Genomic DNA, 22,754 nt, shown 5'->3' on the forward strand with positions numbered 1-22,754 from the left:
ACATTATATGCTAAAGTAAGTTTCTGAATGATATTTAGGATAATGATTGGTGCACCAAGGTAACAAAGGGAGGGGCTGCCATGACCTTTAGTTGGACCATTGCCTCAAGCAAGGACAGTTAATTCCTGCTGGGAAGGTACAGATTGCTTTTATATTGCATCTGCTGCAAATCTTACATTCTTAAGAAGTTGACCCCTACTTTTAGCAATTCTCTTTACATTCACACTGTCTACATCAGATGCCACGTCAGCGTTCAGTTTCCAAAACAACAACTTTCAGAAAAAAAAATCTAGTACGACCGGGTCGCACGCAGCCAAACGTGAGACCACAGCGACAGCGTGAGCATGTGTCACTACAATATCAAAGCAGGCAACGTAACCTTATCCCAAACCCGATATTTCCATCCATACGGACGAGGATGGCTCCCGCTCCCGCTCCTGCTCCCGCTCCCCCCCCCTCCATCTCACCGGAGGAGGGCCAACCACCAGCCACCCAAAAACCTCCGGCCACCTTCTCGCCGGAGCCAACTCTAGCCACCAGTCCTCTAGACGAGCTCCTCCCCACAGTAGCTCCTCCACCATCGCCATTTTTTGACCCGCCTTATGTAAAATCAGGGCAGGTTGCGCTCCGCTGCTTCCTGGGCTGCGGCAATGCCATGGGCTTGGAGTTCGAGGATGATGCCTCATACTACCTCCGCCTCGACATCACCACTGTGACACCCCCGATTCAATCGTACACTAATCATGCACGCAAACGTGTACGATCAAGATCAGGGATTCACGGGAAGATATCACAACACAACTCTAAAACATAAATAAGTCATACAAGCATCATAATACAAGCTAGGGGCCTCGAGGGCTCGAATACAAGTGCTCGATCAAAGACGAGTCAGTGGAAGCAACAATATCTGAGTACAGACATAAGTTAAACAAGTCTGCCTTAAGAAGGCTAGCACAAACTGGGATACAGATCGAAAGAGGCGCAGACCTCCTGCCTGGGATCCTCCTAAACTACTCCTGGTCGTCGTCAGTGGCCTGAACGTAGTAGTAGGCACCTCCGGTGTAGTAGGAGTCGTCGTCGACGGTGGCGTCTGGCTCCTGGGCTCCGGCATCTGGTTGCGACAACCAGAGAGAAAGGAAAGGGGGAAAAGGGGGAGAAAACAACCGTGAGTACTCATCCAAAGTACTCGCAAGCAAGGAGCTACACTACATATGCATGGGTATATGTGTAAAGGGGCCATATCGGTGGACTGAACTGCAGAATGCCAGAATAAGAGGGGGATAGCTAATCCTGTCGAAGACTACGCTTCTGGCCACCTCCATCTTGCAGCATGTAGAAGAGAGTAGATGGTAAGTTCACCAAGTAGCATCGCATAGCATAATCCTACCCGGCGATCCCCTCCTCGTTGCCCTGTTAGAGAGCGATCACCGGGTTATATCTGGCACTTGGAAGGTGTGTTTTATTAAGTATCCAGTTCTAGTTGTCATAAGGTCAAGGTACAACTCCGGGTCGTCCTTTTACCGAGGGACACGGCTATTCGAATAGATAAACTTCCCTGCAGGGGTGCACCACATAACCCAACACGCTCGATCCCATTTGGCCGGACACACTTTCCTGGGTCATGCCCGGCCTCGGAAGATCAACACGTCGCAGCCCCACCTAGGCACAACAGAGAGGTCAGCACGCCGGTCTAAATCCTATGGCGCAGGGGTCTGGGCCCATCGCCCATTGCACACCTGCACGTTGCGAACGCGGCCGGAAGCAGACCTAGCCTAGCAGGAGTTCCAGTCCAATCCGGCGCGCGCCGCTCAGTCGCTGACGTCACGAAGGCTTCGGCTGATACCACGACGTCGAGTGCCCATAACTGTTCCCGCGTAGTTGGTTAGTGCATATAGACCAAATGGACAGACTCAGATCAAATACCAAGATCTCGTTAAGCGTGTTATTATGAAGTAACCGCGAACGCCGACCAGGGCCAGGCCCACCTCTCTCCTAGGTGGTCTCAACCTGCCCTGTCGCTCCACCACAAAGTAACAGTCGGGGGCCGTCGGGAACCCAGGCCCACCTCTACCGAGATGGAGCCACCTGCCCCTTTAGCCCCCATCTCCGAACAGTATCATAAGTAATGTAACAGTATAAAGTATATAGCATATGCCCGTGATCACCTCCCGAGTGATCACGGCCCAGTAGTATAGCATGGCAGACGGACAAGAATGTAGGGCCACTGATGGAATACTAGCATCCTATACTAAGCATTTAGGATTGCAGGTAAGGATAACAAATGTGGCAACAATGACAGGCTATGCAGCAGAATAGGATTAACCGAAAGCAGTAACATGCTACACTACTCTAATGCAAGGAGTAGAGAGAAGGAATAGGCGATATGTGGTGATCAAGGGGGGGGCTTGCCTGGAAGCTCTGTTGCACAAGAAGAAGGGTCGTCGGTGACGTAGTCGTACTCGGTGGCATCAGCGCCGGTCTCGGGGTCTACCGGGGAAGAAGAGGGGGAAGAAACAGTAAATACGGAGCAAACAAAGCATCACAAAACATAACGAGGCAATACGCGGTGCGAGGTATGCCCTAACGTGGTAGGAGGTGATACCGACGAATGGGGGAAACATCCGGGAAAGTATCCCCGGTGTTTCATGTTTTCGGGCAGATGAACCGGAGGGGGAAAGTTGCGAGTTTGCTATGCTAGGGATGTGTGGCGGACGAACGGGATGTGTATTCGAATTCGTCTCGTCGATCTGATCAACTTTCATGTACAAAGCGTTTTCATCCGAGTTATGGATTATTTTATATGATTTTTCAAAGTTTTAATCATTTTCCGAATTTATTTTAATTTGAAAATAAAACAGTAAAATACTTTTGTTACCTAGAGCTACCTAGCCCATGTGTATGATAGTGGGACCCAGGGGGTTGGTCAACACAGTCAAAATGACTGGTCAAAAGTGGAGGTGGTGGCCCACTTGTCATTGGCACAAAAATTAAACCAGTGTAGAATTAAAATGGGGTCCACATATCATTGGGCCCACCAAGTTTACCTAACACTAAACAAATCCTAGCACTAATCCAAGGATGTTGGCTGGCTGCAGGCACGCACATGAGCATGCAAGGCATGCCTAGGAACGTCGGATGCTCTGTGTGCACGCATGCTTGGCCGGCTATGGCCGAAGTGCAGCACGGGGAGCGCGCATAGAAGGCCGTCGGCCGGCAAGCAGCAGCGAGTGCGGCCGGGCGCGACAGCAGCATCAGTTAGAACAACAGCTGAGCCGCAAGGCAGCAGCAACAGGCAGGGAAAGGAGCAGACTACCATCTCAGTAGCTAGCAAAAGCAACAGATAGCAATGGTAGCCGCATGAGGAGCAGCCAACAACGGCAACAGTAGCAAGAAGCAGCAGTAGGAAGCAGGCAACAGCAGCAGCGGCAAAGCAGTAGGCACGACGTGCGGCGAGCGTGGCCGGGCGCCGCCGGTCGTGGCTGTGGGCGCGAGGCGGAGGTGGGCTCGGTCAGGAGGGGGCATGAGGCGGTGTCGGGCAGCACGGCAGGCCGCAGTGGGCGGTCGCAGCGGGGCAACAGATGTTGTGGCGGCCGGCAGGGGCGCCGGTGACGAGCCCTGGCGGCGGCGGGGATCGGACTAGATCGGGCGCGTGGCTACGGGACATGAGGAAGAGAGGGGAGAGGTCGCGAGGGACCGGGGGCTCACAGAGAGTGTCGCGGGCGTCTCGGTGAGGCCGGAGGTGGGCGAGCTTGAGCGGACCGACCGGTGAAGTGCGGCGGCCGTGACAGAGTGGAAGGCGATGGATCCGGCACCGTGGGGCTCTCCGGCTTGGCTTGATGGGCGAAGAAGAAGCGGCGGCCTCAGGCGGTGCTCCTGGTGCTGGCCTAGGCGATGGGGACGACGGTGGGCGCGTGGACAGCGGCGGCCATGCTTCGAGGTGCTCGAGCATGGCAGGAAGGGCGAGGGGAGAGAGATGGCGGCGCGAGGTAGCAGAGTCTAGGGTTCAGGGGAGGGTTACGGGGTTGCTTTTAACCATCAGGGGGTGCCAGGGATGGCCGGCACGTGGAGGGTGCCATGGGGATGGCCTCCACGCAGCCTTCAATTCCTATAGCGAGAGGTAGGGGACGCTTGGGAGGTTGGGCTGGGCCAGATTCACAGTGGCCACCAAAGGCCTGGTTGAAACGTAGTTACCTAGGCCCTTTTCTATTTTATTTTCTTTTTTACTTTTCTGCTATGTATTTTCCTACTATTTTGTATTTATTTGACCGAGCAAACGAATTTTGTTACAGATGAAACTTGGCACATAAATACAAGGCGTTGCTATGAGCTAGCACAGAAAGTTTCAATTTATTTTAAAAGTGAAAATATTTATTTCATTGAAATTGGATCAATTAAAAGTTGTTGGTCAATTTTAAATAGGTTAAGGGTGTTTTAATAATTCAAATAACATTGGTTTGTTCATGACAATTTGTTAGTGAACTCTTGCAACCCAGCGAACATTTTGTTTTACTATTCAAAGAAATAATAATTTGAATTTATTTTAAATTAGAATTTGAATTCGGCTTGGATTAAAGTGAGGTTTAGAAAATTAATCGCGATGACATGGTCCCATTAGTGCGTGGTTACTGTAGCTTAATTATCCGGGCGTTACAAATCTCCACTACAAGAAATCTCGTCCCGAGATTTAAGTGGTAGAGTTAAAAGGAAGGAATTGGTTACGAAATTCTAACGAGTGTTCTGGATCTTGGTTGCTCTTTTCGAATCGATCCATTACGTTGATGTCTTCATTTCTCTGCTTCAGCTCATCATGATGAAGTAGGCATCCTTTCTTCGGGATCTTCATCGTACTTACGAAAGGGTAAGAAGGGAAAACTCTATAAGGACGGATTCTAACAAGATCGAGCATCGGACGGTTAACTTAGGGGAAGAAGCATAAGTATCTCTCGAGTTGAAACTTAAGAAGATATCGAGAGCAAGGTAAGAAGGTACCATGAGAAGTTTCAAACATCGGCAATATTTCGATGCCTAATCAGAAGGTGAAAGGGTTCCAGAGCAACGAGAATAAGTATTGTGTTTGATACCAGAATATATTACTAGGGAGGTGACCCCGTGAATTACATACGAAGTCAAGCGCGAGGAATAACTTTGCAGACAGGAATATACAGAAGAGTAAGTTTCGATCCTGTGGAACTATGGGTTATGGGCCCACCATGTGGGTTAAAATTAGGAAGGGCGGTGACGTCTTGCACGATCATGTAAGCAAGGCATGTCAGAGTATAGCCTGTCAGTTGTGTCGGCAACAACATCGATACCAAGGGCGAGGGACGAAGAGAACCATTTTCCTGCTCGTTGAAACGAGGCGGACCAATAGGTAAAGTTCCCGTCCATCGGTGGTTACCGGAATATCATCAACAATAGTAACAGGGTCTAGCTGACAGAATTGTACACCACGGTGTTTACATAAGCAGGGAGATATTACTGCCTATGTCATATTGATCACAGAAAGGTTAAACAAATCAATGGAAAGGAAATTATGTTTATTAGATTAAACAGAACAATGGAAAGGTAAATGTGTTTAAACACATATTTCGGGGGTATATTCTTCCCAGGGACAAGCAGAGCATGATATCCACGACAGGATATAAAGTAGAAAACCCTTTAGAAAAGGGGAGAGAAGTTTCATGAAATTACCCATACAAGGGTGTTTGGATAATTGATAAAGAAAATTTAGCATTGTGCTTCCAATGTTTTTATTGAACATCGGAGTACCACTGACATGCTTCGAGATAGCATTGACATGGTCATTAGGTAAAGATCAGGCTATGGATACACAAAGGATCCATCAGGAACAACTTATAGAATAAGTCTTACAATTTCCTCATGGAAGAATGGTTAACCTCACTAAAAAGGGAACTATAACAATAGGTCATCCGACCAGGTGTGCTAGGCATGACATCACCTTACCGGGTCACATAAATACCATTGTTATAACTCTTGGAAATATGTTCCAACCATCATATCTGAGCGGGATTCATATTTGATTGGTGTTAGGATATCTCAGACTCAGGATGCCTGAGAAGAAGAGGTGCAACACAATTGACGAGATGACATTATATGATTCTTGGGAAATGAACTATGAAAGCGAGTTTCGAACAAGGGTTCATCATTAAGCCAAGGAGAGGATGAGGAAGTGGCTGATGGACTCAGCGATAATTCAACGAGGTATCCAAAAAGATGCATCCCCACAATTATGTGGATAAGGAGATAGCATTTGTCAGGTCAAATGATATAATGTAGTATGCTCGAGGAAAACATACACAATTAAACATTGGTTAAAAGGTGCACCCGAAATATGGGTTGGCTTGCACGACCAATGTCAGAATGGTGATTCAATAATCAATAGTATAAGAATGAACAGCCGACCATTAACTTTAGAGCAATAGGGTTGCTAGAAGGGCAGAATCCAAACAGCACCGTTCACTTGTTGGTACACCGGTTGAAATCAACACGAGGACCAAGAAAGAATGGTGATGGTGAGAAGCATCAATATACCAAGAATTCTTAAGAGGTGGAGCAATCCTCACAACATCCTTGTCATAAAGGACATTAATACTTCAAGGTGGAACATCATACAAGCTGGATAGCAAGTTGCAATCATAACATGAACAAGTTTGTGTTGTGGGAAGGCAAGAATGTTGTCGATGATAACACAATCATCGAGGGGCAAGGATGGTAATTCTCATCATGAATTTGATTGACATTCTGGAAGAGCTCAGAATGTTGATGATGATCACGACACATTTGTCGAGAGATTACCTGAAGATGTAATCGATCGGCGATGACATCAAGTCAAAGGAATGATGAAGCGAAAGGTTATTGGAACCACAGGTACGACACAAACTCGAGACCAAGCTTGCAGTTCAAAGCGAAATGATATGATGAGGAAGATCGACGTAAGCTTAGCTCATCATCAAAAATTGTGCTCCGGGAAGAAGGACCAGGTAGGACAGTTACAATTTAGCACGATAAGGATATAGCCAATTAGGCTAGGAATGACTTGAAGGATTATTAAACTCATAAGCAACAAAAATTACTTAGAGTTATCATATAGGAGCGCGGAATCGATTCACTTATCGATGTTCTCGGTTGACGACAACCCAGAACCCGTGGAGTCACTATGACAGGGAAGGTACTACTTCATCAGAAATTCATAAAATATATCCTCGAGATACCATGGGGGTAATACAAGAAAGCATATCAAAAATAGAGGTTGGGGGCAGGCGTATTGATCTGCAGAAGGCAAGTATCTAACTTGTCCGTGAAATGGAATCAAGAAGAAAATATGGTCGGAACCACGGTTGCAAAAGACCAATACACAGATACCAGATGATAGGTATCAAGGAAATAGTTATTATTACAAGAAGCTTCCATGATAGGATCTACATCGTGTCCATGGGCATGAACACAAAGTTCAAGGTCGACTCCCACTTCTTTAATGCAGAACCTTTCATTCACTTCTCGCCTTCAACGAAGTTGTGGTGTTGAAATTTTATCTGACATAACACCAGTAGAGTATGACCCGTAGTAGTTTCCGGGTTCACACAGATTAGAAAAGGCATATGTCCAACCCATCGGGGCCTCTTAGGAACATATACCACAAACTTCAGGAGTAATTGTCACCAGCTCGAAAGCAGAGCATGGTTGGCCAAATCAGAGAATAGGATTTACCAATGGCATTATGTATCAGAGAAAGAACTTCTTGAGGTTTTTGTATACGAAAGACATTGTTGGATGATAATACAACAAAGGATCTGACGGTCCATAACGGGGCTGATGTGAGCATTGGCACACGATCAGAGGACGAAACAAAGCAAAGGCTTTGGATTATAGAAACAACTGACTAATTCAAAGCTCAAAGGCAAAGGAATTAAGATTTCCAAATCAAGGGAACAGGAGAAAGGGCTCTGATTAAGCATGGATAAGTCGAGTAGGCTTAGTGGAATAATCGATGGCAATTTGATTGGTCGAGATCCAGCTCGACGTCTGAGCCAGAAGGATGAATTCTAGGATTCGTCTAAGGATTGGAAGCAATCGCAACAAATTGAATCAACGGAATCAAAACGATAATGAAAAAGGATGCCAATAAGATTACTAGACTTATGGGATTAACCATAATGCAAGCAAGTAAGAATTTCAAGAACAACATGCTGCTGAGGATTTTCGGAAGATCGAATAGTATTTTGAAGACTTTTGTGAAACAGATGAACAACTGGGGAGAAACAAATCCTCGGTATGTGTGAGGATTAACTTGTAGGTGTATTCAGGCGAGAAGAAAATGCAAGGCAGTAGACATAAGGGATTCTCGGAGCAATAGGGAGAATTTCAGGGTATCTTGTAATAACCAGGGCTACTGGGGATGAAGGTATGAACGACAAAAGTATGTAGTTATCCATAAAGATTTATCGGTGGTAGGGATCGCAACGGCGAAGGGCACAAGGGTCTCGGGAAAGCATCAGAGAGTGTCTTCAGAATCTTCTGGTGCAGCAGGCGATCATCTGGCCTGAAGGGGCTCTCCGGGAGGAAGTATTTTCGGGAACCTAAAGTTATTTTAGCAAAATCATTTAACCTGAATCGAAGAGAGTTCAGAGTCCCAGAGTAAAGGTCGAGGAATAAAAGATCCTACTACCACCCAATGGCGACGTGGGCCCATGGGCCGCACAACCATGTTAGTAAAACAGTTTTCGTCGACTAGACTCAACTTCAGCCAAGGAGTGTGGAAGGGGGATTCCTACAGGCAGTCGGCTCTAATAACAACTTGTGACGCCCCCGATTCAATCGTACACTAATCATGCACGCAAACATGTACGATCAAGATCAGGGGTTCACGGGAAGATATCACAACACAACTCTAAAACATAAATAAGTCATACAAGCATCATAATACAAGCCAGGGGCCTCGAGGGCTCGAATACAAGTGCTCGATCAAAGATGAGTCAGCGGAAGCAACAATATCTGAGTACAGACATAAGTTAAACAAGTCTGCCTTAAGAAGGCTAGCACAAACTGGGATACAGATCGAAAGAGGCGCAGGCCTCCTGCCTGGGATCCTCCTAAACTACTCCTGGTCGTCGTCAGCGGCCTGAACGTAGCAGTAGGCACCTCCGGTGTAGTAGGAGTCGTCGTGGACGGTGGCGTCTGGCTCCTGGGCTCCGGCATCTGGTTGCGACAACCAGAGAGAAAGGAAAGGGGGAAAAGGGGGAGAAAAGCAACCGTGAGTACTCATCCAAAGTACTCGCAAGCAAGGAGCTACACTACATATGCATGGGTATATGTGTAAAGGGCCATATCGGTGGACTGAACTGCAGAATGCCAGAATAAGAGGGGGATAGCTAATCCTGTCGAAGACTACGCTTCTGGCCACCTCCATCTTGCAGCATGTAGAAGAGAGTAGATGGTAAGTTCACCAAGTAGCATCGCATAGAATAATCCTACCCGGCGATCCCCTCCTCGTCGCCCTGTTAGAGAGCGATCACCGGGTTATATCTGGCACTTGGAAGGGTGTGTTTTATTAAGTATCTAGTTCTAGTTGTCATAAGGTCAAGGTACAAGTCTGGGACGTCCTTTTACCGAGGGACACGGCTATTAGAATAGATAAACTTCCCTGTAGGGGTGCACCACATAACCCAACACGCTCGATCCCATTTGGCCGGACACACTTTCCTGGGTCATGCCCGGCCTCGGAAGATCAACACGTCGCAGCCCCACCTAGGCACAACAGAGAGGTCAGCACGCCGGTCTAGATCCTATGGCACAGGGGTCTGGGCCCATCGCCCATTGCACACCTGCATGTTGCGTGGGCGGCCGGAAGGAGACCTAGCCTAGCAGGCATTCCAGTTCAATCCGGCGCGCGCCACTCAGTCGCTGACGTCACGAAGGCTTCGGCTGATACCACGAAGCCTAGTGCCCATAACTGTTCCCGCGTAGTTGGTTATTGCGTATAGGCCAGTGGCCAGACTCAGATCAAATACCAAGATCTCGTTAAGTGTGTTATTATGAAGTAACCGCGAACGCCGACCAGGGCCAGGCCCACCTCTCTCCTAGGTGGTCTCAACCTTTCCTGTCGCTCTGCCACAAAGTAATAGTCGGGGGCCGTCGGGAACCCAGGCCCACCTCTACCGGGATGGAGCCACCTGCCCCTTTATCCCCCATCTCCGAACAGTATCATAAGTAATGTAATAGTATAAAGTATATAGCATATGCCCGTGATCACCTCCCGAGTGATCACGGCCCAGTAGTATAGCATGGCAGACGGACAAGAATGTAGGGCCACTGATGGAATACTAGCATCCTATACTAAGCATTTAGGATTGCAGGTAAGGATAACAAATGTGGCAACAATGACAGGCTATGCAGCAGAATAGGATTAACCGAAAGCAGTAACATGCTACACTACTCTAATGCAAGCAGTAGAGAGAAGGAATATGCGATATGTGGTGATCAAGGGGGGGCTTGCCTGGAAGCTCTGTTGCACAAGAAGAAGGGTCGTCGGTGACGTAGTCGTACTCGGTGGCATCAGCGCCGGTCTCGGGGTCTACCGGGGAAGAAGAGGGGGAAGAAACCGTAAATACGGAGCAAACAAAGCATCACAAAACATAACGAGGCACTACGCGGTGCTAGTTATGCCCTAATGCGGTAGGAGGTGATACCGACGAAGGGGGGAAACATCCGGGAAAGTATCCCCGGTGTTTCATGTTTTCGGGCAGATGAACCGGAGGGGGAAAGTTGCGAGTTTGCTATGCTAGGGATGTGTGGCGGAAAAACGGGCTGTGTATTCGAATTCGTCTCGTCGATCTGATCAACTTTCATGTACAAAGCGTTTTCATCCGAGTTACGGATTATTTTATATGGTTTTTCAAAGTTTTAATCATTTTTCGAATTTATTTTAATTCGAAAATAAAACAGTAAAATACTTTTGTTACCTAGAGCTACCTAGCCCATGTGTATGACAGTGGGACCCAGGGGGTTGGTCAACACAGTCAAAATGACTGGTCAAAAGTGGAGGTGGTGGCCCACTTGTCATTGGCACAAAAATTAAACCAGTGTAAAATTAAAATGGGGTCCACATGTCATTGGGCCCACCAAGTTTACCTAACACTAAACAAATCCTAGCACTAATCCAAGGATGTTGGCTGGCTGCAGGCACGCACATGAGCATGCAAGGCATGCCTAGGAACGCCGGATGCTCTGTGTGCACGCATGCTTGGCCGGCTACGGCCGAAGTGCAGCACGGCGAGCGCGCATAGAAGGCCGTCGGCCAGCAAGCAGCAGCGAGTGCGGCCGGGCGCGACAACAGCATCAGTTAGAACAGCAGCCGAGCCGCAAGGCAGCAGCAACAGGTAGGGAAAGGAGCAGACTACCATCTCAGCAGCTAGCAAAAGCAACAGATAGCAATGGTAGCCGCATGAGGAGTAGCCAACAACGACAACAGTAGCAAGAAGCAGCAGTAGGAAGCAAGCAACAACAGCAGCGGCAAAGCAGTAGGCACGGCGTGTGGCGAGCGTGGCCGGGCGCCGCCGGTCGTGGCCGTGGGCGCGAGGCGGAGGTGGGCTCGGTCAGGAGGGGGCGTGAGGCGGAGTCGGGCAGCACGGCTGGTAGCAGTGGGCGGTCGCAGCGGGGCAACAGATGTTGTGGCGGCCGGCAGGGGCGCCGGTGACGAGCCCGGGCGGCGGCGGGGATCGGACTAGATCGGGCGCGTGGCTACGGGACACGAGGAAGAGAGGGGAGAGGTTGCGAGGGACCGGGGGCTCACAGAGAGTGTCGCGGGCGTCTCGGTGAAGCCGAAGGTGGGCGAGGTCGAGCGGATCGACCGACGAAGTGCGGCGGCCGTGGCGGAGTGGAAGGCGATGGATCCGGCACCGTGGGGCTCTCCGGCTTGGCTTGATGGGCGAAGAAGAAGCGGCGGCCTCCGGCGGTGCTCCTGGTGCTGGCCTAGGCGATGGGGACGACGGTGGGCGCGTGGACAGCGGCGGCCATGCTTCGAGGTGCTCGGGCACGATAGGAAGGGCGAGGGGAGAGAGATGGCGGCGCGAGGGAGCAGTGTGACGCCCCCGATTTGACCGTACACTAATCATACACGCAAATGTGTACGATCAAGATCAGGGACTCACGGGAAGATATCACAACACAACTCTAAAACATAAATAAGTCATACAAGCATCATAATACAAGCCAGGGGCCTCGAGGGCTCGAATGCAAGTGCTCGATCATAGACGAGTCAGCGGAAGCAACAATATCTGAGTACACACATAAGTAAAACAAGTCTGCCTTAAGAAGGCTAGCACAATCTAGGATACAGATCGAACCCAGGCCCTCCTCGTCGCCCTGTTAGAGAGCGATCACCGGGTTGTATCTGGCACTTGGAAGGGTGTATTTTATTCAGTATCCGGTTCTAGTTGTCATAAGGTCAAGGTACAACTCCGGGTCGTCCTTTTACCGAGGGACACGCCTATTCGAATAGATAAACTTCCCTGCAGGGATGCACCACATAACCCAACACGCTCGATCCCATTTGGCCGGACACACTTTTTTGGGTCATGCCCGGCCTCGGAAGATCAACACGTCGCAGCCCCACCTAGGCTCAACAGAGAGGTCAACACGCCGGTCTAAATCCTATGCGCGCAGGGGTCTGGGCCCATCGCCCATTGCACACCTGCACGTTGCGAGGGCGGCCGGAAGCAGACCTAGCCTAGTGGCGTTCTAGTCCAATCCGGCGCGCGCCGCTCCGTCGCTGACGTCAAAAAGAGCTTCGGCTGATACCACGGCGTCGAGTGCCCATAACTGTTCCCGCGTAGCTGGTTAGTGCGTATAGACCAAATGGCCAGACTCAGATCAAATACCAAGAACTCGTTAAGCGTGTTATGTTGAAGTAACCGCGAACGCCGTCCAGGGCCAGGCCCACCTCTCGCCTAGGTGGTCTCAACCTGCCCTGTCGCTCCGCCACAAAGATCCACTTGCGGGTACTCCTACGAGCCGACCCGACTTTAGTCACCACAAGTGTCATGTATATAGTATATAAGTATATACCCGTGATCACCGCCCAAGTGATCACGGCCCGATAGTATAGCACAACAGACGGACAAGAATGTAGGGCCACTGATGGAAAACTAGCATCCTATACTAAGCATGTAGGATTGCAGGTAAAGGTAACAACAGTAGAAGCAAGGACAGGCTATGCATCAGGATAGGATTAACGGAAAGCAGTAACATGCTACACTACTCTAATGCAAGCAGTATAGAGAATAATTGGCGATATCTGGTGATCAAGGGGGGGGGCTTGCCTGGTTGCTCTGGCAAGAAGGAGGGGTCATCTACGATGTAGTCGAACACACGGACATCGGCACCGGTCTCAGAGTCTACCGAAAAGAAGTAATGGAGGGGGAACACAATAAATAACAGTGCAATCAAATGTAACACAAAGCAAGACACGGCAATATGCGGTGCTAGGGGTGACCTAACGTAGTGGTAGGTGATACCGGCGAAGGGGGGAAACATCCGGGAAAGTATCCCCGGTGTTCCGCGTTTTCGGACAGACGAACCGGAGGGGGAAAGTTGCTTGTTTGCTATGCTAGGGATGTGTGGTGGACGAACGGGCTGCGTATCCGGATTCGTCTCGTCGTTCTGAGCAACTTTCATGTACGAAGTATTTTCATCTGAGCAACGGTTTATTTTATATTGATTTTAAAAGAATTTATTAATTTCTGGAATTAATTTAATTATTTAATATATACATTATCCGAAACAGTGTTGCGATGACATCAGCATGACATCATGCTGACGTCAGCAGTCATCTGACACGTGGGTCCCACATGTCATAGACTGATTAGGGTAATTAGGGTTAACTAATTAATTAACTATTTATTAAACTAATTAATTAAATTAGATTAATCTAAACAGGGTTAATTAACTAATTAATTAATTATTTTTATTTTATTTTTATTTTTATTTTCTTTATTTATTTATATATTATTATTCTTTTTAATTCCCCTTTTTTCTTGTTTTTTTAAATTACGTTCTGGGCGCGGGGCCCACCTGTCTGTGGCCCATAGGGGGTTCGGGCCCAGGGGCAGTGGCTCAGGGGCGCGCGGTTGCGGGCGCTCGCACTGGACGCAGCCAGTTGGGGCCACAGCAAGGGGGGAGGGTTCGCCGGCGTGGCAGCGGCGAGGCCACGGCAGGGCAAAAGGGGAGGAGCAGGGCGCGGGCGCCGGAGCGCCAGAGGTGGCCATGGGCGTGGGGCGTCGCCTGCGCGTGGGGGAAGGAGGCCGCAGCGAGCGCGAGGACGACGCCGGAGCGGCGCTGTGGACATGGAGGAGGGAGGTCGGGCACGGCGAGCAGGGGCCTGAGGCGACGGCGGCCTCGCTCGGCAGCTGCAGTGGCGAGGTGCAGCTAGGCGGGGCTCGGGCATGGGCGGAGTGGGACGGCCATGGGCGGCGACCGGACGAGAGGGGAAAGAAGAGGGGGGGTCGTTGCTCACCCCCGTTGCAGGGGATCTGGGGCGGCGAGGCTCGTTGGGGAGTAGGATGGGGACGAGCGGCGGAGATGGGGAGCGGTCCGGCGACGATGTGGCGTCCGCGAGGTGGTGGCGGGACGAGGCAGCGACGTCGGGGGTGACGGTGACGAAGAGGAGGCAGTCCGTCGAAGGCGGAGGCGTGTCGAGCTCCGGGCGGCGAGGATCCAGCGACCGGGGCGGCGGGGTGGTTCGGTTCCAGGTGTCGAGCGGCGGGGCGGCGTCGGCAGTGGTGCGGCGTCGGGCGCTGGGGGTCGGTGCATCGCGCCCCGATCCAGATCCAGCGGGGGGGGGGAGTGGGTGCGAGGAGTGGGGAACGTGGGGTGTCGGTGGGGTGGGTAGGGTTTCGGGGTTAAGGGGAAGTGGGGGGGAGTGGCCGGCTGGGCCTGATGGGTTGGCCCAGTTGGGCTTGTGGTATGTTGGGCCGGAGCCTAGTGGGGGGGGTTGCTTTCTCCTTTTTTTAGTTTTGTTTTCTGTTTTCTTTTCTTTATATATTTTCTTTTCTATTTTATTCTTTTAATTCGTGTTTTATAAAATATAAATACAACTCCTAAATTAATGTTATAATTTATTCTACTGCCCCAAAAAGTTTGACACCTAATTAAAATAGTTTGCATTATTATTATTTTTAAAAGGCATTTAATTAATTGTCATAGCTGTTGTTTTAATTACTTTAGAGCCTTTAAACATTTTATAAAAGTGTGGTTTCTCCACAATAATTACCTATGCATTATTTGGCAACACCCCAACATTTTAGTTTTAATATTTGAAAATCTTTACCGTTTGACTTTTTTTTTAGTTTGAATTTCGAATCGATTTTGAACTAACACGAGATTAACAACAGTAACCGTGGTGACGTGGCATCATTAACGTGGGATTACTGTAGCCTAATTACCCGGGCGTCACAATTCTCCTCCACTACAAGAAATCTCGTCCCGAGATTTAGGAGTGGTTATAAGGGGGAAGGGATCTGGTTACGAAATTCTAACGATTCTTCTCGGTCATAGTTGCTCTTCTCGAAGAGGTCGATCCATTACATTGATGTCTTCAGTCCTCTGCTTCAGGTCATCATGATGAAGTTTGTCGTCCTTCCTTCAGGATCTTCACCGTACTTACGAAAGGGTGAGAAGGGAAAACCCTATAAGGACGGATTCTAACAAGATCGAGCATCAAGCGGTTAACCCAGGGGAAGAAGCATAAGTATCTCTCGAATTGAAACCTAAGAAGATGTCGAGAGCAAAGTAAGAAGGTACCATGAGAAGTTTCGAACGGGTAGGCAATCGTTCGATGCCTGTTACAGGGCGTGAAAGGGGTTCAAAGCAACGGGAATAAGTATTGTGTCTGATATCAGACTTGAAGGTGGCTCGTGAATTACATACGAGGCCACGCGCGATGAATTTATTTGGGAACAGGGGGTGCACAGGAGAGTCAGGTTTTGATCCTGTGGAACTGTGGGTTATGGGCCCACCATGTGAGTTAAAAGTAGGAAGGGCGGAGACGTCTTGCGTGATCATGCAAGCAAGGCATGTCAAAGGGTAGCCTATCTTTTATGTCGGCAACAACATCGGTACCAAGGGCGAGGGACGAAGAGAACCATTTTCCTGCTCGTCGAAACGAGGCGGACCAATAGGAAAAGTTCTCGTCCATCGGTGGTTACCGGAATATCATCGACCAAAGTAACAGGTTCTTACTGACAAAGTCGTACACCGAAGTGCTTACAAAAGCAGTGACTTATTACTGCTCAGATCATATAAATCACAAGAAAGGTTAAACCAAACAATGGAAAGGAAGATATGATCATCAGATTTAAACAGAAGAATGGAAAGGAAAATGTATTTAAACACATATTTCAAGGGTATATCCTTCCCAAGGACAAGCAGAGCATGATATCTGTGACAATATATAATGTAGAAAACCCTTTAGGTAAGGGGAGAGAAACTTCATGACATTACCCATACAGCGGTGTTTGGATAATTGAGCAAGAAACATTTAGCATTGGGCTTCAAATGTTCTTGTTGAAAATCGGAGTACCACAGACATGCTTCGAGATAGCATTGACATGGTCTTCAAGCAAAGGTTGGACTTGGATATACAAAGGATTCATCAGGAACAACTTATAGAATAAGTCTTACAATTTCCTCATGGAAGAATGGTTAACCTTGCTAAGATGGAAACTATAACAATAGGTCCTCCGGCCAGGTGTGCTAGGCATGTCATCACCTTACCGGGCCGTATAAAGACCAATGTTGTGACTCTTGGAAAATGTTCCAACCATCATATCTGACCGAGATTCAGATCTGATTGGTGTCAGGATACCTCAGGCTTAGGATGCCTGAGAAGAAAAGGTGCGGCACAATTTGACGAGATGACGTTGTAAGATTCTCGGGAAATGAACTATGGAAGCGAGTTCCGAAACAAGAGTCCCTCAGTAAACCAACGAGAGGATGAGGAGGTGGCTGATGGAATCAGCAACAATTCATCGAGATTAACAAAAGATGGATTTCCACAACTATGTGAACAAGGAGATAACATTTGTCAGATCAAATGGTATAATGATGTATGCTCGAGGAAAACATACACAATTAAACATTGGTTGAAAGGGGCACCCGAAATATGGGCTGGGTTGCACGACCAACGTCAGAATGGAAATTTAGCAACCAGCACACTACATTGGAATTATTGTCCATTAACTCTGAAGTAACAAGGTTTCTAGAGATATTAAATTCTCATAATAGAGTTCACTCAACACGGGGACCAAGAGAAGAATGATGATGGTGAGAAGCATCATTGTATCAAGAATTTCTTAAGAGGTGGTGAAACTCTCACGACATTCTTGGCATAAAAGATGGTAATATTCCAAGGTAAAGAAGAACAATTGCTGGATAGCAAGGAACTCAAGGTATAACACCAAACACGAACAAGCTTGTGTTGGTGGGAAGGCAATAAGGTGGTCGATGATAACACATATCATCGAGGGCAAGGATGGTATTTCTCATCATGAACTCAATTGATATCCTGGAAGAGCTCATAAGGTTGATGATGATCACGACACATTTGCCGAGAGATTTCATGAAGGTGTAATCGATCGGCGATGACATCAAGTCAAAGGAATGATGAAGCGAAAGGTTATTGAAACCACGGGTACGACACAAACTCGAGACCAAGCTTGTTGTCCAAGGCGAAATGATAAGACGAGGAAGGTCGGCGTAAGCTTAGCTCATCGTCGAAAATCGTGCTTCGGAAAGAAGGACCAGATAGCACAGTTAAAAAGTTGCATGATAATAACATAGCCGAGCAGGCTAGGGATGACGTGATCGAGTACAAACTCGTAAGCAAAGGAGATTACTAAGAGTTGTTTAATCGTGATGCGGACTCGATTCAGTTATCGATGTCCTTGAGTGTTTAATAACTCGGGGCTCGTGAAAAATTGGAATAAATGAGAATGTAATACTTGATGGAGAACTCATAAGAAGTTATGCAGTTCCGTGATAATCTCGAGATACCAGGGGGGTAATACTCGACGACAGATTAAAATAGAGGTTGGATTGGGTATTGCTCTACAGAAGTCAAGTGCTTAAACTTGCACGAGAAATGGTGTTTAAAGGAGAACATGGTCGGAACCACGATTGCAAAAGGCCAGATCCCAGATATAAGATGAACTTATACCAAGGTAATAATTAATTTAAGAGAAGCTTTTAATGATAAGATCTACATCGTGTCCATGGGCATGAACACAAAGTTCAAGGTCGACTCCCACTTCTGCAATGCATAACCTTTCATTCACTGCTCTATTAAAAATAATTTGAGTGCGAAGACCTACCTGGTGAATTACCAGAGGAGTATGAACCTTGGAAAACTTTCGGGTTCACACAGATTAAGGAAGGCATAGGTTCAACCCATCAGGGCATCTTAGGAACATATACCACAAACTTCGGAGTAAATATTACAAGCTCGAAAGAAGAGCATTGTTCAAAAGCAGATGATACAATTTACCAAAGGCATTATATACCCATGGAAAGGCTCACAAGGTTATTCAATAGGAAGGACACTGTCGGATAAAATCCAACAAAGGAACCGATGGTCCACAAGGGATCTGATGTGAGCATCGGTACTCAACCAGAGGAAGAAGAATGCAAGGAGATCTGATTATAGAAACAACTGACTAACTCAAAGTTCAAATGCAAAAGAATTATGATTTCCAAATCAGGGGGTCAGAAGCAACGCTCTGATCAAGGATGGATAAGTTGAGTAGGCTTAGGGGTACAATCGATGGCAATTTGATAGGTCGAGATCCAGCTCACGTTTAAAATGACGTCTGAGCCGGAAGGATGAATTCTAGGATATGATTGAGGATTGCGAGCATTCGCAACAAATTGAATCAACGGACTCAAAATGATAATGACAAGAGATGCCAATAAGATTACGAGACTTATGGGATTAACCATAATGCAAGCAAACAAGAATTTCAAGAGCAATAGGCTCCTGAGGATTTTCGGAAGATCGAATAGTATTTTGAAGACTATTGTGAAATACTTGAATCAACTGGGGATGAGCGGATACTCGGTAAGTGCGAGAATTATCCGTAGGGGTATTCAGGTGACAAAGAACAGCAAGGCAGTAAGCTCAAAGGATTCTCGTAACAACAGAGAGAATTATGGGGTATCTTGTAGTAACAAGATCAACCGGAAAACATTGTATGAATAGCGAGGTTATCCATAGGAGTTTATCGATGAAAGGGAATTGCAAAAGTGATGAACACAAGTTCTCGGGTTATCAGCGGAGAGTATCTTCAGGGTCTTCACGTGCAGCAGACGATCATCAGCAATAAGGGGCTCTCCGGGTGAAAGTGATAACGAGACCCTAATGTTAGATTTAGCAAAAATTCACTTACCCGAATAGAAGAGAGATCAGAGTCCCAGAGTATAGACAAGGAGTAAAAGATCCTAATACCACCCAATGGCGACGTGGGCCCGTAAGCCACACAGCCATGTTAGTAAAAGTTTTTCAATGACTAGACTTGACTTCGGCCAAGGAGTTGGAAAGGGGATTCCTACAGGCAGTCGGCTCTGATACCAACTTGTGACGCCCCCGATTTGACCGTACACTAATCATACACGCAAATGTGTACGATCAAGATCAGGGACTCACGGGAAGATATCACAACACAACTCTAAAACATAAATAAGTCATACAAGCATCATAATACAAGCCATGGGCCTCGAGGGCTCGAATACAAGTGCTCGATCATAGACGAGTCAGCGGAAGCAACAATATCTGAGTACATACATAAGTTAAACAAGTCTGCCTTAAGAAGGCTAGCACAATCTGGGATACAGATCGAACGAGGCGCAGGCCTCCTACCTGGGATCCTCCTAACTACTCCTGGTCGTCGTCAGCGGGCTGCACGTAGTAGTAGGCTCCACCAGTGCCGTAGGAGTCGTCGTCAACGGTGGCGTCTGGCTCCTGGACTCCAACATCTGGTTGCGACAACCAGGTAGAAAGGAAAGGGGGGAAAAGAGGGAGAGAAGCAACCGTGAGTACTCATCCAAAGTACTCGCAAGCAAGGAGCTACACTACATATGCATGGATATATGTGTAAAGGGGCATATCAGTGGACTGAACTGCAGAATGCCAGAATAAGAGGGGGATAGCTAATCCTGTCGAAGACTACGCTTCTGGCCATCTCCATCTTGCAGCATGTAGAAGAGAGTAGATTGAAGTCCTCCAAGTAGCATCGCATAGCATAATCCTACCCGGTGATCCCCTCCTCGTCGCCCTGTTAGAGAGCGATCACCGGGTTGTATCTGGCACTTGGAAGGGCGTATTTTATTCAGTATCCGGTTCTAGTTGTCATAAGGTCAAGGTACAACTCCGGGTCGTCCTTTTACCGAGGGACACGGCTATTCGAATAGATAAACTTCTCTGCAGGGGTGCACCACATAACCTAACACGCTCGATCCCATTTGGCCGGACACACTTTTCTGGGTCATGCCCGGCCTCGGAAGATCAACACGTCGCAGCCCCACCTAGGCTCAACAGAGAGGTCAACACGCCGGCTAAATCCTATGCGCGCAGGGGTCTGGGCCCATTGCCCATTGCACACCTGCACGTTGCGAGGGCGGCCGGAAGCAGACCTAGCCTAGTGGCGTTCCAGTCCAATCCGGCGCGCGCCGCTCCGTCGCTGACGTCAAAAAGAGCTTCGGCTGATACCACGACGTCGAGTGCCCATAACTGTTCCCGCGTAGCTGGTTAGTGCGTATAGACCAAATGGCCAAACTCAGATCAAATACCAAGAACTCGTTAAGCGTGTTATGTTGAAGTAACCGCGGACGCCGTCCAGGGCCAGGCCCACCTCTCGCCTAGGTGGTCTCAACCTGCCCTGTCGCTCCGCCACAAAGATCCACTTGCGGGTACTCCTACGAGCCGACCCGACTTTAGTCACCACAAGTGTCATGTATATAGTATATAAGTATATACCCGTGATCACCGCCCAAGTGATCACGGCCCGATAGTATAACACAGCAGACGGACAAGAATGTAGGGCCACTGATGGAAAACTAGCATCCTATACTAAGCATGTAGGATTGCAGGTAAAGGTAACAACAGTAGAAGCAAGGACAGGCTATGCATCAGGATAGGATTAACGGAAAGTAGTAACATGCTACACTACTCTAATCCAAGCAGTATAGAGAAGAATAGGCGATATCTGGTGATCAAGGGGGGGGGGCTTGCCTGGTTGCTCTGGCAAGAAGGAGGGGTCATCTTCGATGTAGTCGAACGCACGGACATCGGCACCGGTCTCAGAGTCTACCGAAAAGAAGTAATGGAGGGGAACACAATAAATAACAGAGCAATCAAATGTAAGACAAAGCAAGACACGGCAATATGCGGTGCTAGGGGTGACCTAACGTAGTGGTAGGTGATACCGGCGAAGGGGGGAAACATCCGGGAAAGTATCCCCGGTGTTCCGCGTTTTCGGACAGACGAACCGGAGGGGGAAAGTTGCCTGTTTGCTATGCTAGGGATGTGTGGTGGACGAACGGGCTGCGTATCCGGATTCGTCTCGTCGTTCTGAGCAACTTTCATGTACAAAGTATTTTCATCTGAGCAACGGTTTATTTTATATTTATTTTAAAAGAATTTATTAATTTCTGGAATTTATTTAATTATTTAATATATACATTATCCGAAACAGTGTTGCGATGAGATCAGCATGACATCATGCTGACGTCAGCGGTCATCTCACACGTGGGTCCCACATGTCATAGACTGATTAGGGTAATTAGGGTTAACTAATTAATTAACTATTTATTAAACTAATTAATTAAATTAGATTAATCTAAACAGGGTTAATTTACTAATTAATTAATTATTTTTATTTTTATTTTTATTTTCTTTATTTATTTATATATTATTATTCTTTTTAATTCCCGTTTTTTTCTTCTTTTTTTTAATTACGTTCTGGGCGCGGGGCCCACCTGTCTGTGGCCCATAGGGGGTTCGGGCCCAGGGACAGTGGCTCAGGGGCGCGCAGTTGCGGGCGCCCGCACTGGACGCAGCCAGTTGGGGCCACGGCAAGGGAGGAGGGTTCGCCGGCGTGGCAGCGGCGAGGCCACGGCAGGGCAAAAGGGGAGGAGCAGGGCGCGGGCGCCGGAGCGCCAGAGGTGGCCATGGGCGTGGGGCGTCGCCTGCGCGTGGGGGAAGGAGGCCGCAACGAGCGCGAGGACGACGCCGGAGCGGCGCTGTGGACGTGGAGGAGGGAGGTCGGGCACGGCGAGCTGGGGCCCGAGGCGACGGCGGCCTCGCTCGGCAGCGGCAGCGGCGAGGTGCAGCTAGGCGGGGCTCGGGCATGGGCGGAGTGGGACGGCCGTGGGCGGCGACCGGACGAGAGGGGAAAGAAGAGGGGGGTCGTTGCTCACCCCCATTGCAGGGGATCTGGGGTGGCGAGGCTCGCTGGGGAGGAGGATGGGGACGAGCGGCGGAGACGGGGAGCGGTCCGGCGACGATGTGGCGTCCGCGAGGTGGTGGCGGGACGAGGCAGCGACGTCGGGGGCGACGGTGACGAAGAGGAGGCAGTCCGTCGAAGGCGGAGGCGCGTCGAGCTCCGGGCGGCGAGGATCCAGCGACCGGGGCGGCGGGGTGGTTCGGTTCCTGGCGTCGAGCGGCGGGGCGGGGCCGGCAGTGGTGCGGC

General features: G+C 48.7%; 1 pseudogene; it reads left to right on the forward strand.

Moving 5' to 3' along the window:
* The first annotated feature begins 115 nt into the window (after positions 1-115).
* LOC123159448 (uncharacterized) overlaps positions 116-22,754 on the forward strand; it is a 27,397-nt pseudogene continuing 4,758 nt past the window's right edge.

This window comes from Triticum aestivum, chromosome 1D (assembly GCF_018294505.1).
Source record: "Triticum aestivum cultivar Chinese Spring chromosome 1D, IWGSC CS RefSeq v2.1, whole genome shotgun sequence".
In the NCBI taxonomy this organism is placed as follows: domain Eukaryota; kingdom Viridiplantae; phylum Streptophyta; class Magnoliopsida; order Poales; family Poaceae; genus Triticum; species Triticum aestivum.